The sequence below is a fragment of the Falco naumanni genome, chromosome 3, assembly GCF_017639655.2.
Source record: "Falco naumanni isolate bFalNau1 chromosome 3, bFalNau1.pat, whole genome shotgun sequence".
NCBI lineage: Eukaryota > Metazoa > Chordata > Aves > Falconiformes > Falconidae > Falco > Falco naumanni.
The window spans coordinates 61635283-61649521 of NC_054056.1; the positions used below are offsets into that span (position 1 = coordinate 61635283).

At 37.7% G+C, this 14239-nt stretch overlaps 1 protein-coding gene across 11 annotated transcripts in view; it reads right to left on the bottom strand.

Annotated features, from left to right (window-relative positions):
* Window positions 1-14239, bottom strand: part of PTPRM (protein tyrosine phosphatase receptor type M) — a 479902-nt gene that overhangs the window by 416007 nt on the left and 49656 nt on the right. The gene's annotated exons all lie outside the window — the stretch shown is intronic.

Consider the following 14239-nt stretch of genomic DNA (forward strand, 5'->3'; position numbering starts at 1 on the left):
ATCGTTCCTGTTCCCACAATCACTATATACAGTTAACCAACCATGCATACAGGAACTTGGACTATGACTATGTAAAATACAATCAGATGTAAATAAGATACATGTTAAGGAGAGTTACTAATATTCAATGCATTTATTTCAGATACACACTATGGGATCCTTCAGAAGACACTGGAGGTTTTTTCCCCCACAAATGAATTAGAGTGTAACGTGCACCCATACACTTTAAAAAAGCCACTAAAATAATACACATGTGCTTTCATTGAAAAAAAAATATATTCCTACATACAAGAGAAAAGTAATCAGGAAGTTAAGGCGATAAGTTACTTTACCAATGTTCTGCTGGACTCAAAGTGTTGAAGTGAATAATTGATCGACTGTGACACCGCAATAGCTGGGACTATATAGCAAAAGAAAGAGAAAGATCCCTAAGGACCAAAGTGCACATCTTTGTAATGGGAGCAGCTGTAATAAATCTAAGCTGACAAGTATTCAGAGACTGAAGCAATGTTCCATCAAATATTTTTAAAGTCAGTTCCACACAAGTCAGCCCAGCTTTGCCTGGAGATTTATCAGACATTTAGCTGGTGCACATGTGATCACTTGTTAAAGTGAAGAGGAAAGCAAAAGAAGTGGACAAATGAGATATACCGGACCAAGGCACTGAAAGATTTTAATCCCCAAGGATGAACCTTCACATTTTGTTAAAGTTTAGAAATCTAAAAAGCTCTTCTCATACCTTGCATTTTTTAAATATCTTTTGTTTTCCCCTAAAGGTTTTTATTTAAGGAAAAGAACTGAGAAACTATTTTCTTTCCTTTCCTAAATTTAGGAATGTGTTTGAATCAAAATTCTTAAATTATTTATTTTTTTAAAAGATGCACATTTAATTGTCCTTTATGTCCTAACACAGTTGCAGATTTTTAACTTTTGAAGTTTACAGAGCAGTTTGTAAAATTCTGCTAGAAAACCTGACCAACTGACAAAAGTAAGACCTTTGATTAAAATGGACTTCAGAAAGCAGTCCTAGATAAATAAGACACCATTCATTCAAGAAAAATCAGTTTACTAATATCCTTCACAGTATCATCTTCAGTTATGGAGCCCCTGTTCAGGTATTGTAATCCTCAATAGCAGATGGAGCCTGTTCAATATTGGGTATCTTTCAAAATACTTATCAAAAGGGGCAACTTGACAAATCCTGATGTCAGAAAAAACCCCCGACATTTGGCAGCAAAAATAGATATATCGAGTACCTGACTATATGCCAGGCTGATTCTGTATCCTGCTTCCAGCTCTCAAATGCTGTAACTCAAAGCAGTTCAAATGCAGACACAATTAACAAAACTCTAAGATCCAGCCTTCCCCAAAATTTAGAAATACGGAAATGATAAAGCAGGGAGTGAAAAGAAGAGATGGGGCAGGGAGCAATAGGGAGAGGAAGAAAAAAAATCAGCTAAAGGTCATGAAGTAAGACAAGGTGGCAGAATCCTGCACCATTTCACGAAGACTGTTCAGGAATAGTGGAGCTGAGCATAGTATTAGACGTTCCGTGATGTGAGCCCTAGACCCATGCTCCTTCTATGCATATCCCTGGTAATACCACACAGTGCAAGCATGACCCCCATTCACAGCATTAATGGTAATTTTTGGCTTTGGTTTCACACAAGTGAAATGTAAAGATGCTGTAGAAAGTCCTCAGGGCTATTCCAGAATGGAACAGGCTGTCTGCTGCCCAGAGCTTCACATTTAGTAGATCTGAGTCAACTGATTTACGGATCCAGGAGTTCAAAGGTACTTCTGCAGAAAGTCTCTAAATCTAACTGCCATCAGGAAATCCTGTGACTCTTCTATTTATTTACATTCACATTTCCATATCCAAGTTTGATGACAGCTGTCTACTGACAATTAGGTTTATGGAGTGAACAGAGATGGATAAACTGTCACACAAACTGACATCCACAGTTTTACTCATTCAGTGATGGAATCTAGCATCAGCTTGTCAATATGAATGAGAGAAGACAGCACAGGGTGGGGATGTATCATAAGGGGCTGCTGAGGTCCCTGAATGCAAACACAAGCAGTTTATAATTGATGAGGTAAAGATGCAAGAGCCAGATGTATTTCTGTCATGCAGTCTTTTTTGATTCTCATTTATGTTCTCTTCTGCCAAAGTGTGTGGGAGGTGCTGGTTTCAGTGACGCAGTGCTACCGCACCCAATACTCGCCACGGCAGAAATGCACGTACATCTGGCAGTCCTACTGCAATCACCACAGAGAGCTGAGCACAGCCTCTCCCCATGAAAGGAGATGCAACTGTACCTCTGCTAAACTGAGATTGCCTCAATCAACAAAGAAATGAGGACTACAGCAAGGTGACCCGTTTCATTTTGAAATACGATCTGGTTTTTTACCTTTTGAAGCTTTTGATTTAACTTAAAAATTACTGAAGTGAACAGTTTCAGAGTTTGAAATTCAAGATAAGCATTTTTATGGACACGTACCAGACTACAAGCTGGTCAACAAAACCTACTTATGATAAGAATGAAGCACAAAATCATGTTTTCCCAAGACCATTATATTATTAATTTGGTATTTTTGTTATTGAGACTCTTCAGAGTTATTGAATTATTTACTAGTTTGTGTAGATACATACTAACATGCTAAAAAATGGTGGGGTTTTCCTTCAAAAGTTACTAATACAGAATTACATGATAACCACAGTTTAATTCAGGCTATGGAAGGGTCATGGGCAGGTCAAGAAGAAGCAAAGAGCACCCATTATATTTCTGCTTTACTGGAGTCCAACAGTGGCAGTGATGGCAGCATTGATGGTGACACGGTGCACTTGCAGCACTGTATCTGAAGAGGATTCCCAATGGCTTGAGCTGCAAAAATAGCGATGTAACTACTCACTGTTTTTTAGCTCCCTAAGAGTCATGAAGTTAGTCATTTACATCTCTCTGTATTATAAAGGAGACAATCGCTCTGTAAGGTAATTCATCCCGTACTAAGAAAGGTAGCCAAGAAAAGTGAGATATGAGACCCTGCAAGAGGTCTTTTGTCGCTAACTGGAGAAGTCTAAACAACTAGGTTCACAAGGCACCTGACTAACACATGAAGAAATAAACCAGTCCCCTCTTCACTAGACCGAGTTGAGGGGCTTTGTTTGATGTTAACTGAAGAACTTACTTTTTGCGATCTGCTTGATGCACAAACAGAAGACAATGCTTTAAAAGAAGCAAAAAGCAGACAATGGAATTGATTTATAAATTAGTTTCAGCTCTTTGTCATACTTGAAAAATATATAATGACAATTCAAGGCTCTTGTCATTCACAGAAATGCAATAAAAGTCATAGAATACAGGGGCCAAACTTAATTTATATATATACACAACACACACTATATATATATATATATATATATATATGTATAAAATCTTCCTGGGCTTATGTAGTGCTTTTTACAACAACTGAGAGGCAACATGGACATTGCCTACACCAGCTATTGTAAAGCACAGAATGAGCTCTAATAAATTTTGCCCTTGTTTTGGAAAGGTTGGAGGACTGAGTCCTTATCTTAAACACCAAACATGATTAATTTTATTCAATGGGACTACTCATATAAGCAAAAACATTTGTATATATAGCTATTTGCAGGATGAGACCTCAAGCAATTTTGTTCTCCTTGACATTCTATTTCATGCAGAGGCCTTTTATTTTCCATATACAACACTCATATTTTATACATGGCAGCTTGGAGAGCCCCACTTTCATCAACCTCAGTACCTTTTTGAAATCCTCTGATGTATTACAAGTCATGCCAGAATATGGTAATTCTGTATTCTGCACTTGAGCTAAAGGAGGAAGTTGTTTGAAAAGACAACATAGAACAGTGAAATAAGACATATAATTTGGTGAAGAAATATTAACTCATATGATGCATGCATCTTTCATGGTTTTTAGGTCACAGAGAAAATGCATATGAAGTATACACAGGTTATGTGAGCTGGATTTGGATAATTTAGGATTAAAACCTGAATAAAAATAAGTAAAACAATTATCTGAATAAGCAAACATTAATAGGAAATAATTTTCTTCATTTTCACGTCTCTGAATAATTATACCTGTGGGCTATTATGAATAATTTATGACATGGCATGCAGTTTACATGTAGCCCTGAAAGGCTATGCATTTATAATACAATTCTGGGGCAAACCATGCCTGGTAAGTGACTTCTACACAAACAATCTTTCAGCCTTAGGATACTTTAAGCTTCTGTTAACAGAGCAAGGCACTTCATTAAAAAAAAAAAAAATAAATAAAACAAAAAGTATTTTTAGTTTATTTAAATCTCTTGCCCACAAGTAGCATTCAATAGTTCATTAAAATCTTGTAACACCAAACTTCCTTTAAGCTTCGCAAAATATTGACTAACTACTTTATATATTGATCTTTACAGTGATTAAATTTTTAAGGCACTTGAGATGAAATTCTGGTAAAAGCAATATTCTCTTTTTCCCAGCAGCATACAAATTATGTTGTGTAGCCCAAACCCAAACCACTCTGATTACCCTGCACTGGTTTTAAAAGCACAACACTGTTTCAGAAACAAAAACCTGGTGCATAATTCTAATGTTCTATTTTCTGACCAAGTAGAATACATGGGGACCATTTAAAACAATTACATAACATTTATCTATTGTAAGTCCTGTTTGCCAAGAAAGAGTTTACTGTAGACATACTAAAAAAAACCCCAAGAATATGCAAAAGCCCTTTCTTTTTTCTTCTTTTTTGGTCTTGACCAAAGATGAAAAAGCCATCTGGAAGAGTACAATAGGACTACACATTCTTTTCCCTGAAGATCATCATGCAGATTTGTAAACATGCAACTCTTTGTCTTCCAGCATAAGTAAACTATACTTAATGACTAGAGGAGTACGGTATAAAAAGATAAACTATAACAAAAGACGTTCTGCAAAATACAATTCAATCTTTATGTATAAATTATCCATTCACAATACTGGCGCCTTTTAATAAATGTTGGCCTTTAAAGTAATTTTTTTTTAGCTTTGTTTCTTTCCAACACATTTACTGTCTTTATAGTACATTTTGTTCTTTCCTTTTCAAGATGGAACAGAAATAATAACCACCAACAGAAATTGTATTTTCAAAGCCTGTAAGTTTTCTCATGAATTCTTTTCTGCTTAAACTGTGTATTTCAAAACTACATCTATTGTGTTCTTGTGCACTTTTAAGTTCACAGACTCGAGTTTGTCTTTTCATCCATATTTCACCTGTACATCTGAACCTACCTTCACAGTGCACGACAATGTTCCTTAGAAATTAAAAAAGAGAAAAGAAGCAAGAAACATGTTTCTGACAACCATCCAAAGCACTGACATAGCACCGTCTTCCACCCACTACCTTTTGCTAATTATATCTCAACAACTCAGCTCTCTTTAAGACAGAGAAGGAAGCAGATGACACTGTCAGAATGCCAGTGGAAAGAGTAAGGTAAGCAAGCAAGGGAACCCCAGGAGGGAGGGGAATCAAAAGTTACTGAATTTTGTAGCAACTACTGACACCCAGCTCAATTGTATGTAAAGATTAGATGTGCTTCAAACCTGCAGTGAAGCCACTGTATGCCAAGAAGTACCATGTGTATTCCTTCTGTGCAGAAAAAGGGTGGTTTGGACACAAAATTTGATGTCAAAGATGTAAGAAAATTGCCTGGTCAAAATAACAAATAATGACTTAAAGTTCTTCCTTTAAAATAACTTCCCTTGTCCTAACATCCTCCGTCTTCTGCTACCGTATACTTTTACTTCTCTCCCAACAAAAACACAGCCTTTTGAGGCTGGACTACTGTATCTCTGATAAAGATCTTGAAAGGCAGAAAGTAAGTAACAGTAAGCATCTTGCCTACCTTCATCCAGAGCCACCCTCATCCTACTAGTGGTTTAAGTCACTGAACACATACTAAAAATACCCATTTTTGTAAACAAAGTTGGTACTGGACCAATGACAAAACTTACTAACTGTTACACCTGCCAGGAAGAGGTGGTAAGCAACACCTACCCTACTGGGAAGCTGTTGATGTATTTGAAAAGTACATCAACTTCCATTATGGAAAAGTAAAGGTCACTGGCCAGAGAACACAATTCCCGGTGTCCTTTCTTGACTTTACTGTTCCCCATTTTGCTGCAAGAGTGATTACTCGTATAAAATTCCCCTTCCATAAACATGTTAAGCATATGCTTGGATATGATGTAAGTTGCTTATAACATTAAAGTACACTAGCCGGTTTGATAATCAAAGTTTTAGTATCCCCTTCATTATAAATGAAACAAACATTAAGGTTCTTAATTTAATTGAGACCTATTCAGGGAAGGGAAGAGGAGAAACAACACAGCTACACAGCACTTACGTGTGATATAAATGAGGAAAAACAAGTTAATTTTGAATAGGGGGAAAAGCAGCAAAACCAAACATTCTACTTTAACTCTGAAACAGCAATGCAAGCATCCACATTTTGCATTAACCCACCCTTCCCTGGTATCTATTACAATGGCACCACAAGAAAACTTCATCAAGGTTAGTAACACACATATAATAACTAGAACAAATTTCTATGGGCACAATATCCCTGCATACTACTTTTAATGCATGAGAAAGAGAGAGAAAGAGATGCTGTTGCATGTAATGATTCCCTTGACAGTATACCTTAGCCAGTTTCCTACCCTTCTTGCGGAAAGGGCATGTCAAGAGGAGAGATGACAAGACCAAAAAAGACCATGTTGTGGCATATCCTAGCAAATGCCAGTATAAAAAGAACATTAAATGCAAAGATGATTCAGAGGAATATGGCTTAACCTTACATGAATGCCAGTTCTGTTACATAGTAAAAAAACCAAAAACCACAATGCACTCTTCCTCTGATATCACCTTGCAATTATCATTGAAATGGGAACTATAACATATGATGCCAAACATTTTCTGGTTTATAAAATACATAGATGGCATCAAACAGCGTGTAATTTCCTACAGAAATACTAATTTTTCATCTTTGCTGAATTAGTGGCCATTCCATAAATTAGTTAATCTCAAAAGAACTTACTTGTTGCTTGAAAATCAGTTAGCAAGCATATATAATAGAGCAGCCTTTACACTTGACACAGGTTGGGAAACTGAAAACATCTCAGCAGAAGAGCAGCAGACCTCGGAGATGGCCTGGATATCACGTGCCAGATGCTGACCATCCATCATTTCTACATAATTTCTATAAAAACAAAGCATCACAGCATTCTGGACTGTCCCAGAACCAGCTGAGCTCTTTCCCAACAAGCAAACAGGTAGTTTTCATCCCGTACTTAGGCAAGACTGGTCTCTATTGTTAAGCCAACCCACACTTCCCCACTCATAGCTGCAAGGAGACACTAGCGAAAGACAGAAACCAAGTTAATGAGTTACTTTTGAAAGAGGAAACTGAGACACTGGATTTCACCCATCCAATGGAAAACACGTCTGACACCTCACCAATGTTTAAGTGTAGCAACCAAAGAAACTACTTTAACTAGGAGTGGAGTCTGTATTTCATTCATTTGGCTATGCCACATGAACGACTCCACCAAACTGGATCTTCATTTAATATTATCTTGTTCCCTGAGAAAGGTATTGGCCAGTCTTCAACTACCTATGCAAGAAATCATATGGGAGCAGACAGATTTCAGAAAGCACACAAGGTCACAAAATACTGACAATCCAGTTAAGTGCCAGTCATCAGCAGAGCATACTTAGGAAAGAGAATAGTCAGTTCCTGAAATGGAACATAAAGGGACAAGCAAAGTCCAACATGTTTTTGGATCTGAAATGGTCTAAGCACATCTTACCAAATTAAAAGAAGATGGAAGCTTCTTAACAATTGCATGCAACCCCTGTCTTCCAAATTGGGAAGTATTTATGAAGGCAGTTAGAGAGTAAATCAATTTAGCAAACTTTTGATAACTGAAGACTTAGAACTTTTATTTGTATGAGGTACTAAGATTCATCTGGCCACAGAAAAAGATGATACCTGAAACTTTCTTGGAGTATTAACTACCATGAACTTTTTGTTACCTCCTTGGGAATTCAGAATTATCTTTTTTACATAGAGTGGTTTTGCTTTCTTGTCCAGATATTACTCATCTAATACAGAGAATGATTTTTGTAAATCACTGTATTCTGGAAGTTAAATATATGTGTATTATATATAAAGAAGTGTGCATGTCTAATTGGACCAGCTATGACTAAGCAAATATAGTACCTTGCCCTCATTTTCACATACATTTAAGCATAAACCTGCTACAAAGCAGAGGAAAAACACCTAGTAGAAACATTTTTCTTTGAATTTACATTTCTAATGGAGTAAAGAGAAATGCTTAAGGGGGGATTTCTTTTAAACCAAAGGATAGATATAAGAATGCCTGATATATTTATGGCATACAGTATTTTACTGCATAAATACTAAGAACTAATGCAAGCAATTTACCAGAAGAAATCTCCATTTTCTTTATGGGGACCTGGTGCTATACCATCACATAGGAAGTCTAAATCCTGTCATGTACTTCTCAGAGCACAAACATCTGGAATAATACAACCTGAAATAAGTAATTATTTTAATGCAATCAGAAATACTATCTGCAAAACTCTTGCTAGGCACCCTGTACTTTAAATGGTTTATTAAAAAGGAAAGCTGACTTATCTCTAGAGATCAGTCTTTCAAATTAATCTCTTTTATGTTCTAAATAATGTATTATAGCTAAGCAGCACAGAAATTGGAAAAATTATGAGTAACATTATAGATGGTTATAAAAAAATAACCTTTCCATTTTTTTTTCTTGAAGGAATCCAGCATACTATTCTTTTAAACTCACAGTAAAGCATCTGCAAATACTCATGATATTTCTTTTTGTATTTTCAACTGACAGCTTTCCTGCATTAATACTAAACATGTAATAGCAATAGCCTTTGGGGAACATATATGCTTTTACATGCAATTTCTATCCATAAAATAAAGTTGGAGAACAAATCGGTCACAATGGTCAGCAGAGCTTCATAACCCAGTGTAATGAATTTCCCAATATAATAGACATTATGAGAATTTTCATATTTTCAAGAACAGTGGATTAGAGATAAATGAAAAATACACACACCTGCAATATCTATACAATGCCCAAACTTTTCTCTGTCTTCATGATCTGCCCCATAGCAGCTCAATGTACAACAGGATTAAACAGCAAAAATATACAGGCACCTGAAAATGAAGACTTAGCCAGAGCGACATACTGTGTCACATAACAACTGCCCCCAAAAAACCAGTTTCCTCACAACGCTATGAAGAACATCAAGTCATGCATCACTTTGGCCCCTATCAGGGACCAGAACTGAGATTATCACCAAGAAACTTCTCTTTCTCCACTTTCTAACCAAGCTGGCCAACATCCTAACTCCTTGTCTCTCACTCACAGAATATGCAAAAAATACATAGACATTCTCCCTGAAATATGCTTTCCTCTGCAATGTGGGCTTGTTATCTTCTCAGACCTCTCAGGAAACATGCAGAACACCAATCTGGAAAATACATGCACACTCACATATTTGGTCTGTAAAGGAATCTGCTTTACACTACACCTTCCAACTTATGTATTAAGATCCCATCTGAGCAAAACACAGTAATAAGACATAATAAACATGAGTCTGGAAGGTTATTTTATATGCAGAGCATATTTTGATAGTGGTACTGTGATTGTAGTAAATGCAGAAAAAAATTGCAGAGCAGTAAATTGAATACCTGCACATTCTTGGGTATCAATTCTTCAGTAAAAACAAAAAAACCCAAATAACCCAACCAAAAAAACAACAAAAAAAACCTGAACACTTTATCGTGAATGATAGTTGCATAAGGTCAATGTCAATTAAATTTTAAGTGTTCCTTTCATGGTTCAGCTGGTGAGGCTTCCTATATAATTTGCTAGAATATACCACATATAAAATGAGTAATGGCGCTTGTATTTGTATTCTGTCATTCTCTATTAGTGTTGTGTACAGAAAACAAGACCCAAACAGTTAGTGATAAGTGAGGTGAAGAAGGGAAATGAAAATGTCAAATGCAGGAAGAAACTGTTAAATGGCACCAAGTGCCTGGGTGAGGTGTTTGTCTACCCATGTGTTGCTTGTCTTTCTCAATCTCTCATCAGAAAGGACAAGGAACCTCAGGAGGGATGAATGTCCTGAGTCAGAAGGATGGAGTGGTCTACATCCTCAGCTGCCTCAGGCAATAGCATGCTTGCCCTAAACTGTCAGTTTATGGTCTTCACTGCAATCTGCCTCCTGTCAATGTAAAATTCAGATATTAAAATCCGATGTGACTTGAAGTGTTCAGAAATAAACACTATATATAATTTTTTTTTCCCAAATGTTAGAACGATAATTACAAGCATTTTCAGGAGGTATCACAGCATAGGAGGGGAAACACATTCCAGTATACCAACTTGCCCCAGTTTTCATTCAGACTGATGCTGATAGATAAGAGAATGACTGGAAGCAGTTGGCCCAAATGACCATCTGACCATGAAAGAGAAATATGGCCTAGAATTTGAAAGGAACTCCTAATGGAAATGTAAAACAAGAGAGGAGCAGCACTGCCATTACTGTCAGTAAGAAAGGACTGGAATAACAGAAGAAAGTCAATCAGAGTAGTTAAAAATGAGGAGAGACACAGAAACATGCTTAAGTTTCTACATGTCAGTTCATGTCCCCTGTTTCATAATAAGCAAAGAGATGATAAACAAGAGGCAAGCTAACAGGTTGTATACTCACTATTGCTCTCAAGAGATGAGCAACACAACAATTCTGATTGAAAGACCACAGGCCACCTACTTCTACAAAACATCATGAAAATGTTAGGTACATCCCAGTTTACCCTAGTTCTGCTTTGTCTTTTTCTTTTTAGAGTAATTTTATTTTTACATGTGATGCTGGGTGTTTGCATACATGGCAAACAGAAGAGGTCTATATGCACATTCAATTCAGAGCAGCCATTTCCCTTTTAGAGGATGAAAGCTCACCGAAAGGATTATACCCTATTTCATCACAAAAGAGTGATTTAAATTTTATTTTGTTAAATATTCCTTATACCTAGGGATTTTAAAGAGTTATTATTACATTTGATAACAAAATTTTATGAACGGAGGAACATTACTAGTATTAAATATTCTGGAATGCTTCCAATAGTACCACAAACCATGGACATCATACCTCAGCCACCCACAGACACAAAGTCAAAGCAGGGATCATAGAATCATAGAATGGTTTGGGTTGGAAGGGACCTTAAAGATCATCTGGTTCCAACCCCCTGCCATGGGCAGGGACACCTTCCACTAGACCAGGTTGCTCAAAATCCAGCCTGGCCTTGAACACTTCCAGGGATGGGGTATCCCCTGCTTCTCTGGGCAACCTGGTCCAGTGCCTCACCACCCTCACAGTAAAGAATGTTTTCCTAATAGCTAACATAAGTCTACCCCCTTTTTAGTTTGTAACTATTAACCATTCTCCTGTCACTACAGGCTCTTGTAAAAAGTCCCTCTCCAGCTTTCTTGTAGGCCCCTTTAGGTACTGAAAGGCTGTTATAAGGTCTCCCTGGAGGCCTTCTTTTCTGCAGGCTGAACAACCCCAACTCTCTCAGCCTGTCCTCGGAGAAGAGGTGCTCCGGCCCAGCCCTCTGGTCATCTTCGTGGCCTCCTCTGGGCTTGCTCCAACAGGGCCATGTCTGTCTTGTGCTGGGGGACCCAGAGAGTGGAGTAGAGGGGGAGAATCACCTCCCTCAACCTGCTGGTCACCCTTCTTTTGATACAGCTCAGGATTTGGTTGGCTTTCTGGGCTGCAAGTATGCATTGCCAGGTCATGTTGAGCTTCTCATCCAGCAACACCCTCAAGACTTTTTTCTCAGGGCTGCTCTCAATCCATTCTTTTCCCAGCTTGTATTTGTGCTTGGGATTGTCCCAACCCAGGTGCAGGACCTTGCCCTTGGCCTTGTTGAACTTCATGAGGTTCACGAAGGATCTGACAGTATTTTACTAGCAGACTCTAAAATTCACGTCCCTTTAATGAAGTCTAGACCACACTGGGGCCTTGCACTGAATGTTTTCATTACAGAAAGTTTTCATTAATTTACTGTATAGCCAACTAAACCAACTGCATTGTTTGTAAGATCTCCAATAGAGTCTTTCACTTACAATCAGATTACAAACTTTAAAAAAAAATCATTTTATATAATCTCTATAGTCATTAAAATCAACAACACAAAATTTCATTAACTTTTATATTCAGAAGCATCCTAGACCTACTTTGGATTTTAACTGAACTCCACAGCCATCGAGTTGAATGGCAGCACAGTTACATCACAATTTAAAGCATCTGAAACCTGAACTCTACATCCATGTGACAAGGATGAATGTCAGAATCTTTTGAATTTTACACGCAATATATTTAGGACTGGAGATTGTACTACAACAGAGTCTATTTCTACTTTCAAGCAATACTAGGTGTCCCTTAACAAATCAAAGCCCAGGCAAACATATGCTGGTAATTTAAGAACAGACAGAAGAGGTGAGAAGGTTGCTGAAAACACAGGCATGAGCACACTAGCTCTGGCTATTCATACCCAATATGCCAGATACTTTAAGCAGGAATCCAGACAAACTGCACTCAGTGCAGTTACTGTCTTTAGGGACATCTGCATCAGAATCAGGAAGATTCTTCTGAACCACCTCCAGAATCTTCCGTGGTTGCTGGCACAGATCACACCTTGGCTTTAAATTTGATACAGTCCTCAGAAGCTGACTGTATATTTCTGATGAGGTTCTGTGCCAAGCCAGACCATGTTTTCACCTTCTCCCCTACATGGAGAGCACTGCTTCCAACCTAACATCCATATATAAAGGGCAAATAAAAATAGTTGAAAAGCTGTAAAAACTGCTTAAATTGAGAGTAATTCAAAGAAAGGGATATTTACACACTGGTTTTGATTTTGCAGTGTCACTCCTATTATTTGATCCCATCAGGAGAAAGCAGCTAAAGATGCAGACTCAGCAAATTCTATCAATTTTTGTTGTTTTCATTTTTAAATGCAGAATTGTCTGAATATCTCAGATTGCAGCCTTTTCCACTTAGAGCCACATACATACACTATATATATATATATGTATATTTGTGTGACTGTACGTGGCTCTATCTCCATGCTCACCAATCAATTATTTGGTGTGATAAACAAGTAAACCCCCCCCCCCCCCAAAAAAAAAAAAAAAGTTCAAAATCAACTTACACCCCCACTCTCTGGAAAACAAGCCCTAGCTGAAGACCAGCCAGTTTTCTGAAGACCTTCCACACCCCTTCTCTCTCCAATGACTCCCAGCTTGCTCTCCTTTCCCTTCCAAGCTTCCCAGGCTCTGACCTTTCACCAGCTGAGGCTTTTTGCCTCTCAGCAGTCCCTCTGCCTCTCACTGCCTCTTTCTAGCTCCCTCCAGGACTCTGCTTTTGCACAAGCACATAGGGCAAAATATGCTCCATAAGGCCCACTGATAACATTTGGGGTAAGGGAGGGCAGGGGAAGAGTCTTCCGAAGACAAAATTATTTTTAAGGAATTCCCCAACAGTGTTTCAACATTCACTTTCACAAAACAAGAGTAAATGTAGTAACACGGGTAGGACTGCCATTGTGCCTCCACCAGCACAATATTCTCTGTGGGGAAGGAGAGAAACAGGGCAGGGGGGCATGGAAGGAGAAAAAGAAATAAGCAGCCTCGATGATATACGACACAAAATTTCTCTCCTAGCAGGACTAATCTCCATTTACTCTACTAAGATGGAGTTTCTTTATGGAACATTTCATATACAGCAGGAGATTATTGATTCGCCATCCATCACAGACAAATTTTATTTTAATTTTTTTTTTTAAACCTGACTGCTTTATGGAGTTCTACTGGATATGTGTAATAAGATTGTTTCTTATTTAATGGATTATTCCCAGGTGCAGAAACAGCATCCCAAATTTAAAAGTAATTCAGCTTCACCCTCATCCCACCATAACTATATATCTGCCTTAACAGTATGATCATCATTGACCACAGGTCAGATTGCCTCAGGTCAGATGAATTTGCAATGATCTTATGATACTAAAATAATTTAATTTGAAGGGAAA